Raw genomic sequence first — 12,636 nt, forward strand, 5'->3', positions numbered from 1 at the left:
AGAAGGGAAAAAAAATCCCATCTGTGATTAGCACAGTTGAAACTCCCCAGCACAAAACTAACACTTCCAGTCTGGCATGGATGCCAGTTTATATGGACATTTCAAGGCAGATCTGAATTATTTAAATTATTTCCTTTGCATTATTTTCATTTTGAGATGGGAGAATGAGCCATAATTTGTGATGAAGGCATATGTTCTTTAAAACAATTCATCTAGATCAACAAATCAACATTGTTTGTTTGGTGCTCTTCATGTTTTTAATTGCTCTGGGTTCTTTTCTCACTGCCTGAAGCACAGTTTATCAGAAAGGTCATATGCCCAAGCACCCTCAGCAGCACCATGCCATAGCCTACTGGCACAAAAAATTAAATAAATTCTGTTAGAAATCTGTTATTTGAACTATAAAATAGTTCTAATTACTATAAAGAAACCAGGAAGCACTCTCCTGGCAGTCACACTTGCACCACCTGAGCTGGGACAGAGGCCCCTCGGCAGCTCCAAATTCCACACTCACTCACTCACTCAGACTAGGCATCCCTACTGGCTCAACTCCTGGTGTCCCATAGCACAGCCTCAGACATCTGGATCCTTCAAATTATTTAATCATGCAAGAACAAAATAACACCTTGAGGTGGTGTCACTGCAGAAGTGACAAGGCATCTCCAAAAAAAGAAACCCTTGGCTTACGTGCCCTTATCATCTGAGTGTGTGGGAAAGTCTGGGCTCTTCTCACTGACTCCTGGGCTCCTACAATGTCTCGGAGTGTCCCTTTGGCTGCCTGTACCACAGGTCCCTGTGCCCATTTGTTGTGCAAAGGCTCAGCAGTTGCCTCTTGCCTCCAGCTCTTGACACCAGAGCTCCATCTACGTCTGGCACTGCAGCTGCCCCTCAGCTGCCTGCTGCCTGCTCTGAATACATTCTATAATAATTACTTTAGAAATACAAATTAAAAATAAATTTGTAACGTCTAGGGACTCATCCAAAGGGTTCACCATACCTGCACTCTAGGAGTTCTACTTCCAGTTTGGTTAGTTTAATCCCAGACACCCCTGCATAGGAACATGACCAGTCACCAGCTATGGTAGCAGGGTCACTGTGCATTTTGATTTACAAATGAGACCATTTTCTTAGGAAAGAGGAACATGACCAGGATATGGAAGAAGGGAAAAGTGATTTGGGCTGGAAATATCCATTGGGGTTTGGGGGAGCCACACTTGGCAGGTGGTCAAGGCTTTAAATAGCTGCTTCTTTTTGATCTCCAGCACTTCATTAAACTTTGCACTTAATGGGATTTTGCATCATGGAAGTTTCAGGTACTGAAACTGAGCATCTGCTCAGTTCACCCTTACAGAACCCTGATACTTTCATCTTCTTCTTTCTCCCTCCCTTCATTTCTTTCTCTTCCTCACATCCTACTGCCCACTTGCGAGGAGCCACCAAAAATCCTAATGATCACATGCACTTCATTTTTGTTCCTGAAACTGCAAAAAGTGCATTTAACAAGAAAACATTGTTTAAAAATTGAAAATTCTGTCACGACTGACAATACCAGACCATCACTGGGCTTTGTTTCCTTTTCCTGCCTCCTGTCCTGACCAAGGCTGCAAGGATTCCACCAGATTGTTAATCTGAATAACCCTCTGCAATTCCCTTCCATTCCCAGAAAAGAAGCAGCAGCAAGGAAGAATTTAATGGAGCCCTGCTCAACATTCTAAACACTCCTGTAATCCCACACTTAATCCAGTCCCATAAAACAGGTCAGATTTTTTCTTTTTCTTTTGCTCTTAGTTAAGGACAGAGGTTCCCAAGCAGGAGGAAGATTTTCTGCACCAGAAACAATAAAAAATATCTCCACCCTTTTCTCTTGGAGTTCATCACCATCCAAGCTTTACCCTAGCTCCAAGTTTTTTTCTTTATATTTTCCTTTCTTCTGCCTTTCCTTTTACATGGCCATCCACCTACAGATCTCAGGAATGTTGCCATGACCTTCTGGAAACATCCCAGTGGGGTTCAGTGCCAGAGGGGAGCAATGGGGATGTCCCCAGAGTCACAGCACAGCATGCTGTGGGGATGGAGGAGTCTCCAGAGGTGAGGATGAGGAGCTGAGACCTTGATGCAAGGGGGAAAAGAGCAAAGGTGCTGCTGTTAGGGTGGAAATCAGCAGTGAGGGGAGGGAGAGGATTTGCAGAGATGTGGTGGTTTTTTGGGGGTGGAGATGTGGTGGTAATTTGGGGGTGTAAGAAACGGAGAGGGGCAGGACAAGGATGGATGGTAGATACTGGTGCTGACAAGAGGGGTTTGGTCAGTAGGAGAGAATTCTACCCCACTGAGAAGCCATGTTAGAAGGTGTGCTTCCAGTTGTCCACAGAGGCCTTGGTCTCACCCTTTTGGGGCTGTTTCAGTGATGCCCCTGGTGCCAGAGCCACACCTACACGAGAGGTGGGCTGGCCCATCACCCTCCTGGCTTGTGACAACATCCCAAAAGAGAAAAGGCAGAAAATGGGTGGTCAGGAAAAAATCTCAGGGAGGCATTGGAAGAATGATGCTGGAGCTGTCTGAAAGTTGTTGCGGTGATCAGAGATCCAAAGGTGAAGAAAGACCACAGTGCTGGAGAGGAGGAGTCAGAGGAGAGTGTTGGCTGTGTGTAGTTGGCTTCCTTCAAGGTCAGTTTTATCTCACAGGCTGGAAAATACCCTTGATCCCTCAGGGACCTATATAACCCAGGAGAGAGAGGTCAGTGGCTGGGCTTGTGTTACATATAAGAATCAGAACAATAATTCATAGCATCCTTGCAGCCAGTATTATTCAGGGAGCTCAGCACAATGAGAGGTTCCATCTCAAGAGGTCAGAGCTGTCTCTCACTGAAACACTGTAAGTCAAGAAGCTTTTGTGCTATTTCAGCCTCACACAGAGCTGTCTGGAGGATTAAAACTCCTCTGATGCTACACGAGGCAGGAGAAGCCTAAAGGAGAGAAAAGTGCTCAGATCAACCAAGCCAAATAACATTTAAGTTTAATTCTTCAGCTTGAAACAGGCTCAGTTGGAGTTACCTCCAAGGCACCCTCAACTGATGGACCTTCAAGCTGTCACCTCAAAATAAGGACCACTTAAAGCTACAACAACACTGTATGTTTCCTTCCAGCATGTCCACTCCCTACTTAGCTGGTTTTGATCTGAGAAACAAGCCCAAGGAGAAGAGATACATCCAATTACCTTTCTTGCAGAAATTTCAAATTCCACCCTTTTTGGGACTTCTACACAAATTCTAAATTGGAGAATGTAGTAAAAAGTAAAAGTGTGGTGATTCATTATTCCCCTCCTGCCTGTCTCTTCCTCCCACCTCTTCCCTCCTGATCTCTCCTGTATTTCTGTTGTGAGAGGCTCTAATCTGGATTTGCCTTACTTAGCGGGTTCAGATCATGAGGCTCAGAAGAAAACCTCTGATGACTGATGAATAAGAAAATATGGACTAATTCTCCAAGAGGAGGAAAGCCAAGCAAAAAAATGGCTTTTTGGCCTTCTGCAGCTCTAGTGCTGCAGAGTTGTTTTACTGCCCTGAGGTGGGATTAAAAGATTGCCTGCTGTTGCAAACAAAATTCAAAGGTTTCCTGCTGTTGCAGAAAAACGTGTGGTTTTTTGCTCAGGGAAAGATTTGCTGCCTTTAGTTCAAAAAAGTTCCAAATGTGGTATTCTAAACATTCCTCCCTTATGGCATACCTTTCAAGAAAGGAAATAAAATTGCAAGTGCATCTGAAACCCATCACTTTGCATTAAAAAAAACAAAGAAAGAAACACAAAACCAAATCCAAAACTAGAAATTACTTTTTTGTTGTTGTTGTTTCCCTTTCGATTTAAACATTTGGATAAATAACACTTAAAACATTTAGAAAGCATGGGTCTCCTCAAGAATATTAACACTTATTTTTTGGGATAATCTGTTAGTTCTGTCTGACTTCTCCCCAATGAACTCTTTTCTCCATCTCCCACCCCTTGACACAACCTTTCTTGGAGGAAGCATCTGATACAGGATTTTGTCAAACCACCTTGTCCAGGTTATAAAAAACCCATCACTGAAGAAATAATCTACAATGACCAGCAAGGCAGGATGGTATATATTGGATTTAAGGAATTATTTGGTATGACTCATCAATTTTTCAGGCTTGTGCTTGGTTTTACTCCTAATCATGCCCAGACCCCAGCCCCCTTGGAGATGCTAAGCCATTAACTTTGGGCTGGCAACCTACTGAGCCACGTCTCTGGGGCACAGGAGATTTGTGTATTTCAACATGTGACCTTCAAAACAGAGAATGCACTTACCAGGAGGGAAAGCACCTGTAAAATCAGGTAGTTGTGAGCCAGCATCTTGGATGTCAGGATACAAAATAATTCCTGTGAGCTAAAGGGATTCATATTTTATTAGATTATAGGAAGCCACCAAAATACAGCCCAAACATGACTTTAATGATCAGATCAAAACATACAGAAAATTACATAAACAAAGCACTACAGGAAGGATCTGAAATCACTTGGGGTTATTAAATGCTTGCAGAAAACTATAATACAGAGAATATCATGCACTCACAGAAAATTGTGAATGCACAGAAGAAAAATAATGCAAAAGAAAAAAAATCATGCTCAATTCTTGATAAAATAAGTTTTCTGATCCCCTAGATTTGAAAGGGAACAAGTGCTAGCAAGCAGTGCTTTTATCTTCACCACTGCCAGCAAAGACAGAACTTGGTTGCTCATTGCAAACAAAAGCTTAATGGACAAGGGTGCATGTGGATGCTGAGGAGCTCACCTCCACATCACAGAGTTCTCTGAACTGGGAGAGCAGCGTTGCATTGTCAGGAGCATGTAAACAGGGCTGTGAGGCCAGGATTTTCAGAATTACTTACAAAGTGCTTAGCTTCTATCTTCTGAGAGGGAGATCCTCTAAGCTGCTGAGTGGCAGGATCTCCTAGGAAGGCTAAGCACCTCATTTTCCTCATCAGCAACCCCAAAATCTAGAGATGCTCGCTCGCTAGAATCAGTGTCCGTCAGAGGATGGAATGAGCTGGTGCCAGATTTTTCCATGCTATGTTTTTGACACTACCTACAAATCCCACAGTATGCCTTGCTTCCAGGAACTGACAAGCACTTTACAAGTAAATAGGATCCATAATCCCTGGAGAGGTAGAGCAGGAGCTCCTTTAACCCCTCTTTTGATGCTGGGCTACTGTCAACCCAAGATCATGAACGTCACAAGGCCAGAGAGCAAGAATAAGCATGACCTGTGGCCCAGATTCCCAGATCATCTAGATCCATGTGATTTGTGGCTGGTTAGAGGAAGATGGTAGCAAAGTTGAGACCCAAATCCTCCTGAATCATAGAATAGCTTACCAACCTAATTTTAAAAAACTTCTTCTTTATATCTAATTTGAGTTGATCCTCTTTTCTATGAATATTTATAGTTAAACATAGAGGGGGAGAAAGAAGAGTATCCATCTCAGAAGAAATAGGCCAAATAAATCGAAATTACAATTATTTTAAAGCAAGCAAGCGGAATGGCTAAATTGTTATTTTAAAATTAGAAATAAAGAAGTGATGACCAGATTTAACAGGTATTTAGGTAAAAAAATTATTACCTTCCTTGAAGAGTGCAAATGACACAGAAAAAGTCCTCTCCACATTACCCCATGGCTCAGGAGTCTCTCCAGCCACACCTCCTTTTTCAGTGGCCATCTCTGTTAGTCTGTAGTTCCCCTCTCCTTCATTTTTAGCCTGCTACTCTGTTTGGCCTCAGCTCCCTTGTAGAAACTCTTGCAGCCATGTGGTACCAGACCTCGTTGTGTCTGGGATGTCCACATCCTTTGGCCAAAGACTGAGGTGGAATGGATTTCACATCTTGCTGAGAGCATGTGTGCAGCAGCACAGAGGTCAGTGCAGCCTTGGCACGCCACACTGATGATGACAGGATGTGCAGCTGGCTCTCCCTTGCCAAACTTTAGGGCTGGCCACGGCTGGAGCAGCAGGAAAGGTTAATCTTTGTGGAAAGCTTTATTTGGGTAAGGAGGCCTTCTACCACTTCACTTTCATTTGTGTTGACCAGTGCAGAGCATTAGGAGTGTTAGAAGCATTAGAAGCAATGAAACCCAGTAACAAGCAAAGCCATTGGACACTGGTGTCTGCAAGAAGGAAGAAATATTCACCACTTCCTAGCAGGTCACGCTAAAACTGGCCTCACAAAAGATCTGCTGAAGCCTATTAGCTAAGGCATATCCTGTGGGAAATCCTCTTAGAGCAGTGGAGGTGACAATGTAGCTGATATTACTGTTCCCAGGACTGCAGTCATAGAGAAACAGGGCTGGGAAGGGGTATTAAGAGGTCAGTGGGGCTATGCCCCTTATTTCAAGGAAGGATCAAGTCCATCCATTTTATATGTCACCAGGCAGACATGGTGTTAGTATGCTCTTGAATATTTTCTATGATAAAGATGCCACAACCTTCCCAGAGAATTTATACCTAACCTGAATTTTAACTCAAATTCTCAAGGATGTACCTCAGCTCATGGCTATTTTCCCCCCCATCCAGTATGGGAATGAAGATAAGATTATTCCCTTCTCATCTGTCTTTATGTCATCACATATCTTGTCTTCTCAATCCACAGTTTTTCAGGCTAAACCATGTTTACTTGATGAGTTGGATCCAGTAAAATCTCCATAATAGGCTCTATCAGAATGTGTGCTTGAGTGTACACAAACATGTATATTTCGATGATCATCTCAACTTCTGGAGTTGGACAACACAGAGTTATGAGGACTTCCATGAGTCTGGAAGTACTCCAGCACAAAAGAGCTTACAGAAAGTGACCTGTGAAAGGAGGATTTCCCTTCTTCCCATTTCTATTCCAAAGCCGTTTATCTGTTTTTGTGTGTCCTCAAAACACTGGTCCGTATTTGGCCAAGAAACTTCTCATGTGGCAGTTTTCTGAAAAGACCTGCAACATGATTTAGTTGAAAATGTCCCTGCCCATGAAGAAAGGGGAGTTGGAACAGAAGATATTTCAAAGTCCCTTCCAACCCAAACCAGTCTCTGATTCTATGATAAACTTTTCTTAGAACACCGCAGAAATGTTGGGATGAGATGAAGAGCCATTGAAAGGCTCTGTGGAGGGTAAAGACAACCTCAGGCGACCAGATTCGTTTTTTGTCCTTCAGCCTGCAGATGGCACCAAGAAGTACCCCTCTTATTCTGCATTTCCTGGCCTGTTCCTGAAGTTGTGGAGTGCACAGGGAGCATCTGCAGAAACAGTCTGGTTGCAGTCCCCAGTGTGACCCCCTGGTAAATAAAGGGTTGCAAGACTCAGTCTGCCTGGTGCCTACAGCCCACATGCATGTGTGGAACAACCCTACTGGGACCTGCGGGAGTTGTGAAATAAAGCTGGCACCCTCTTCCTGCAGACTTTGTTAATTCTTAGCTTTTTGTAGTTTTATATTTGATTGTGATGCAACCCCCTAAATTTAACAGCATGGCAGACTCAGGCAGCTCTAGTCCATCGCATGTAATCTCTACATCAATTCCTGAAGAAGCAGGGCTATAAAAATATTATAGAAATTATATGCTTTCCACATTTCAAGCTATTCTAACACAGCGGGGAGGCTCAGGTTGTTGCTCATATTGGCTGACCCAGGAGGAATTAAGATTTATCTTCCCACACGATGTCAACAAACCCTTTCTGCCATGCAACATGCAAAGTGCAGTGGGGATGGTGTGTTAGCTATCTTGCTGAGGGAAGGAGAATAATTTCTATTGCAAGACCCTTCTTCATCCACAATGGGGAGATATTTTCAACCATGCATGGCTTCTAGGGATGTGCTTTGAAATTCAAGAGCCTACATAGAATATTCAGCGAGGCATAAGTCAAAGACCCAGAGAAAATGGTGTTTTGGTACCAGAGCCCTGCCAAGCAGGGTGTTTTGGGCTTTTTTTAGTGGCAAGGCATGCTGGAGGGTGTACAGATAAGGACAGTGGAGTTGGGGAAGGGACTGGAGCACAAGTCCTATGAGGAGCATATGAAGGACCTAGGGGGGGGCTCAGCTTACAGAAAAGGAGGCTCAGGGGGGACTTTCTCATTCTCTGCAACTCCCTGAAAGGAGTGTGCGGCCAGGTGGAGGTTGGGCTCTTCTCCCATGGGATAAGTGACAGGACAAGAGAAAACTTTTTCAAGTTGTGGAGAGTTTAGGTTGGATATCAGGGAAAATGTCTTCACCAAAAGGGTGGTCAGACACTGGAACAGGTGGTGGAATCACCATTCCTGAAACTGAAAGGTGTGTGGATGTGGCACTTGGGGACATGGTTTAGGAGCTGCCCTTGGCAGTGCTAGGGGAGCGGTTGGACTCAATAATCTTAGCGGGCTTTTCCAACCAAAAGGATTCTATGACTCTATGACTTTAGGACTCCAAGTGCATTAGAACAAATCAGGCTGCAGAAATAACATCAGAAGAAAATCAGGTAGGTCCTGACACTTTGCTCTGAGAGTTCTATGTTTTTCTCTTTGCTTCTGCAAAATTTCCAATTTTGTAATTTTTTTTTCTGTGCTAAAATAGCCCTCAATTTTAATTGGTGTGATGGGTGGTTGATCTAAAACAACAAACTAAAGCATTGCAAACAAGCCCTATAACTTTCCTCTGTCCATTTCTGTAGTATAGAGATGCGGCTTTTTATAAACAGAGGTACTTCAGGGCAAGAGCATTTGTGCCATTTGCGTCCCCAAGACCACCAACAGTGATGCTGTCCAGCATTCAGAGGGAGGGAGCTCTGGGCCATGGTGAAAGGAGGCAAACTGATGAAGGTGAAGGCTTCTAAATGATCATCTGCAGCAGATCTGGGGCCTCTTTTGAATGTTGTCTTGGGTTGCAATGCAGGATGTAGCCAAAAGTATGTATTATGTCACCATCTGTCAAAACCAGGTAGGGGAGTGATCTTCATCTTTTCCACAAACCATCCTCCCTCCAGGAAGATATATTTTGTTAATGAGCCATTGAGTCCCACTGCATGACTGAGAAAATTACGTCATCCCCTTGGGAGATGCTCCACCCAGGAGGAGGAGCCAAGCATTTCCTACTTAGATAAAAATCTGATATTTGGAACATCAGAGCAGCCTTTTTCCACTGGATTCCAGAGGAAAACAAGACCTTTCCACACCACCACTGGACCTTTGGAGGAAAACTGCACACCCTTTTAGAGGACCACTGCCCCAACAGAAGCACATCTGTCACTCCATGAAGACTGCAGCCACCACTTAATCAAACTGCTACCAACACCCTGACCAACAGGGTGTCAGGTTGTATTCTGACTCTGTCAGTAGTTTTTTTATACTACTGCATTTTATTTTCATTTTCCTATTAAGTTCCAGTTTGTTTATTTTGTTTGGTATAATTTTTTTTATATTTACACATACTAGTAAAGAACTGCTATTCCTATTTCCCTATCTTTGTCTGAGAGCTCCTTAATTTCAGAATTATAATGATTCAGAGGGAGGGGGTTTACATCTGCCATTTCAAGGGGACCTCCTGCCTTCCTTAGTAGAAATCTGTCTTTCAAACTAAGACAAATGTCCTGCTAAATTTCAGTTCGTTGTTACTGATTTGTGTTGCAAGAGCTTCTTATGTGTGGTCCAAGGAGTATCTCAGTAAGTTTTGATTTGGCATCACAATCTTGTCTTGTATCTGGAAGTTGTAGCCAGACTTAGCCAAGGGGGAAAACCTGTGAAAATACAGGGGGGAAAAGGTTAAATCTCTGGTAGAAATGGTGAAATCAGACTTCCAACATGCCTGGGGAGAAAGAACATTCTTGGGAAAGAGACTCGCTCAGTCTGAGACCCTCCTGAGTCCCCTTGTTTGGCTTCCAGCCCCTCATCAGCAGAAATAATTTGGTTCAAGACCTCAAAAAGCAGCTTGGACAGAGTAATGTGGGCCTCTGCACTACCCATAAAGCACAGGTAGGCGGGTGACCGTGTGTTCCCAAGCCTGTGGGCAGACCCACATGCATTGAGGAAAATGGTACAGCAGATGGCCATGCATTTCTTCTCTTGCACCTTTCCCCAGCACAAAGCTCACAGAAGTTCTGGTCAGACCAAGGATAGGCCAGGGCCACTCAGACTGGAGGAAGCTTCAGCCTCAACATTTCAGGGCTGGGATCAAAGAATCATGGGATCACAGATAAGTCTGGGTTGGTCGAGACCTTGAATCTCATCTCATTCTAGCCCCGTGATGTGGACAGGGACACATTCCACTAGACCAGGTTGCTCCAAGCCCCATCCAACCTCATCTTGAACACTTCCAGGCATGGGGCAGCCACTGCTACACTAGGCAACCTGTGCCAGGACCTCACCATCCTTACCACCAAGAATTTCCTCCCAATATCCCATCTAACCCTATCCTCTGGCAGTGGGAAACCATTGCCCTTGTCCTGTTCCTCCAGGCCCTTGACCAAAGTCTCTCTCCAGCTCTCTTGTAGGTTTCCTTTAGTACTGGAAAGCTGCAGGAAGATCTCCCTTATCCCTGTGCTCTCATGCATATCCCCTTCACCTTCTCCTTAGAGATCCACATGCTGGGGACCATCCATGTGCAGTCTTCACCTCCTCTCCTCCCACTGAGGCAAAACCCGAGATGTAGACATGAACTCAATAAAAAAAACAATGTCTGTTTCCTCCAAACTACACCTCCAAACACCAGTTTGCAGTCCTAAGGAACCCATCCTAACATCTTAAAAAGGCCACAAGCATCCTCCCATAGGAGCAATCCACCCACCATTTCTAAAAACCTACAGCTTTTCTCCAGTGAAGGGACAAGCAGCCAACAACATGGAACAGAGATAGACCAGCTGAAGGGAGACAGTCTCCTAAGAAAAAACCCACAACTGCTTCTCATGGAGCAGATGTACACAAAACATGCTATGTTTCTCACAGCCTTGAGAAACCAGGTGCCTGTGCAGCAGTGGGGAGCTTCTCTTTCTGCCATGTAGCAAGGTGGTCTCTTCTCTCCAGGCTGCTTTGCAAGGCTGGAGTGCATCTTTCCTTCCTCCCTGCTTGAAGTCATCCTGTGCTCTGTGCATGGCTGAAACCTGCAGGGAGGATTGCAGGAATCTGGGGCAAAGGGAGGATTTCCCAGCCTCTGCTTTTCTCTGCAATGGGTGCTGGTGCTGGAGAGGCCCCAAAGGGCTCAGGGAGGTTTGCTGCAATTGGTAAAATCCTTGGAAGCTGGAATGCATGGGATGGGCTAATTCCATGGGGCAATTCTTGGATATGTCCTTACAAACTGCAAGTGATCTGTTGGGTAAATTTCTACTTCCTTTAATCCATTTTTGTTTTATTATATTGGGACTGATGGATCCTGCACAGAATTTGGGGCCATACCTGTCATGCCCAGGGTAGTGGAGAGCCCTGGAGAGGGCTGACTGCCTGAAAGGTCAGGGGGAGAAGGACACCCTCGGCTAACAGCTTTAAAGCCTTGTTTATCAGACCTTGCTGTGCCCAGGGGATGGAGGGTATATAATTCTTTTGCTAGGAATTTGTCTGGCATGAGACTGGGGTGGAGGCAGGGAGGTGCAGAGGAGCACTTGCCTTGGTTTCACCAGAAATGCATGGTCTATGTGTGGCCAGTCACCTTTCCAAAACTTGTGCCTCAGTTTCCCCACCTGTGTTTGGAGACTGGTGCTGTCCCACAGCTGTCTGGTTGCAAACATGGGGAAAAAACAGAGGTCTGAGGATTTTTCAGGGGAGCCTTTAGGAAAATGCAATCTTCATCATGGGCAAAAAATGCTGAAAATGCTCATTTTTAAAGAAGTATATAGCAAGATGCTTCCTAAAAGATCATGAAAGTCTCCCACCCTTCAATAATAATTTTTTGCTATTATATTTAACCACTTTCCCATGTCTCATTCTCCCACAGCCCTCCCACAGCAAAGCAAGCAAACCTGTTTAACAAAAACACTAAAATCACCTTTGCTGGTCTGTGTGTGTCAATTCTTGTTTTACTAAACACCCTGCTACTGGATTAGAAGTGCAGATGGTCAACTGTCTGTTAGTAATTCTCCTCCTCTTCTCTCTCCTGTTCTCATTCAGCACAGGGACCAAAGTTCTTTAGACATGCAGTTAACTTTTAGGTGCTCTAATTTTAGACTGCAGCTAGGCAGCTCTACCACGACTTGCTGCCAAAAAGCCAAAATCTTTGCTCTCTGACTCGCAAAAATCTTCCTATCTGTCTTCTGGGGAAAAGTGAGGGTGGGATTTAAAAAAAATTAAAAAATAATGCCCTCTAGCACGAAGCTCACTATAAAGTGTCTCTCTTGCAATTTTGGCCTGAACTTTGCTTCCAGTTGTGAAAAAAAGGAGGTGTCAGTGCACCTTAGAAGGGGAAGAAATGGCTACATTTCAAAACCTCTGTAAATGTTAAATAACTTAACTACATGAACAAAAAAGGCAAGTGCTATGAAAACAGCTGATGCCAGCTTTGGGCTTCATATTGGTTGCACTATTAACCAGTGAATTGCAGAGGAAATTGTCTTTGCTCCAACACTACAAAACTAGTGGCTGTGTACACTGAGCATGGAGGTTTGCAGTGTTTGTGCTCCTACCCCAGACAATACCAAAAA

Source organism: Cinclus cinclus, chromosome 2 (genome assembly GCF_963662255.1).
Source record: "Cinclus cinclus chromosome 2, bCinCin1.1, whole genome shotgun sequence".
Taxonomy (NCBI): domain Eukaryota; kingdom Metazoa; phylum Chordata; class Aves; order Passeriformes; family Cinclidae; genus Cinclus; species Cinclus cinclus.